Raw genomic sequence first — 1817 nt, 5'->3', positions numbered from 1 at the left:
GTGCCAGTGTGCTCTCAGCGCTGGTGCCAGTGTGCTCTCAGCGCTGGTGTCAGTGTGCTCTGAGTGCTGGTGTCAGTATGCTCTATCTCAGTGCTGGTGTCAGTGTGCCCTCAGCATTTGTGTCAGTGTACTCAGCGCTGGTGTCAGTGTGCTCTCAGCGTTGGTGTCATTGTGCTCTCAGCGCTGGTGTCAGTGTGCTCTCAGCGCTGGTGTCAGTATGCTCTCAGCGCTGGTGTCAGTGTGCTCTCAGCGCTGGTGTCAGTGTGCTCTCAGCGCTGGTGTCAGTGAGCTCTCAGTGCTGGTGTCGGTGTGCTCTCAGCATTGGTGTCAGTGTGCTCTCAGCGCTGGTGTCAGTGTGCTCTATCTCGGTGCTGGTGTCAGTGTGCTCTCAGCGCTGGTGTCAGTGTGCTCTCAGCTCTGGTGTCAGTGTGCTTTCAGCGTTGGTGTCAGTGTGCTCTCAGCGTTGGAGTGAGTTTGCTCTATCTCAGCGCTGGTGTCAGTGTTCTCTCAGCGCTGGTGTCAGTGTTCTCTTAGCGCTGGTGTCAGTGTGCTCTCAGCATTTGTGTCAGTGTACTCAGCGCTGGTGTCAGTGTGCTCTATCTCAGTGCTGGTGTCAGTGTGCTCTATCTCAGTGCTGGTGTCAGTGTGCTCTCAGCATTGGTGTCAGTGTGCTCTATCTCAGCGCTGGTGTCAGTGTGCTCTCAGCGCTGGTGTCAGTGTTCTCTCAGCGCTGGTGTCAGTGTGCTCTCAGCGCTGGTGTCAGTGTGCTCTCAGCGCTGGTGTCAGTGAGCTCTCAGTGCTGGTGTCGGTGTGCTCTCAGCATTGGTGTCAGTGTGCTCTCAGCGCTGGTGTCAGTGTGCTCTATCTCAGTGCTGGTGTCAGTGTGCTCTCAGCATTGGTGTCAGTGTGCTCTATCTCAGCGCTGGTGTCAGTGTGCTCTCAGCGCTGGTGTCAGTGTTCTCTCAGCGCTGGTGTCAGTGTTCTCTCAGCGCTGGTGTCAGTGTGCTCTCAGCATTTGTGTCAGTGTACTCAGCGCTGGTGTCAGTGTGCTCTCAGTGCTGGTGTCGGTGTGCTCTCAGCATTGGTGTCAGTGTGCTCTCAGCGCTGGTGTCAGTGTGCTCTATCTCAGTGCTGGTGTCAGTGTGCTCTCAGCGCTGGTGTATGTGTGCTCTCAGGGCTGGTGTCAGTGTGCTCTCAGCGCTGGTGTCAGTGTGCTTTCAGCGTTGGTGTCAGTGTGCTCTCAGCGTTGGAGTGAGTTTGCTCTATCTCAGCGCTGGTGTCAGTGTTCTCTCAGCGCTGGTGTCAGTGTTCTCTCAGCATTTGTGTCAGTGTACTCAGCGCTGGTGTCAGTGTGCTCTATCTCAGTGCTGGTGTCAGTGTGCTCTCAGCATTGGTGTCAGTGTGCTCTATCTCAGTGCTGGTGTCAGTGTGCTCTCAGCGCTGGTGTCAGTGTGCTCTCAGCGCTGGTGTCAGTGTGCTCTCAGCGCTGGTGTCAGTGAGCTCTCAGTGCTGGTGTCGGTGTGCTCTCAGCATTGGTGTCAGTGTGCTCTCAGCGCTGGTGTCAGTGTGCTCTATCTCAGTGCTGGTGTCAGTGTGCTCTCAGCGCTGGTGTCAGTGTTCTCTCAGCGCTGGTGTCAGTGTTCTCTCAGCGCTGGTGTCAGTGTGCTCTCAGCATTTGTGTCAGTGTACTCAGCGCTGGTGTCAGTGTGCTCTATCTCAGTGCTGGTGTCAGTGTGCTCTATCTCAGTGCTGGTGTCAGTGTGCTCTCAGCATTGGTGTCAGTGTGCTCTCAGCGTTGGTGTCATTGTGCTCTCAGC

The sequence above is a fragment of the Lithobates pipiens genome, unplaced genomic scaffold, assembly GCF_037356315.1.
Source record: "Lithobates pipiens isolate NorthernLeopardFrog02 unplaced genomic scaffold, aLitPip1_a1.2 Scaffold_19, whole genome shotgun sequence".
NCBI lineage: Eukaryota > Metazoa > Chordata > Amphibia > Anura > Ranidae > Lithobates > Lithobates pipiens.
The sequence above is the reverse complement of the archived record's forward strand: the minus strand, read 5'-3'. Positions refer to the sequence as shown.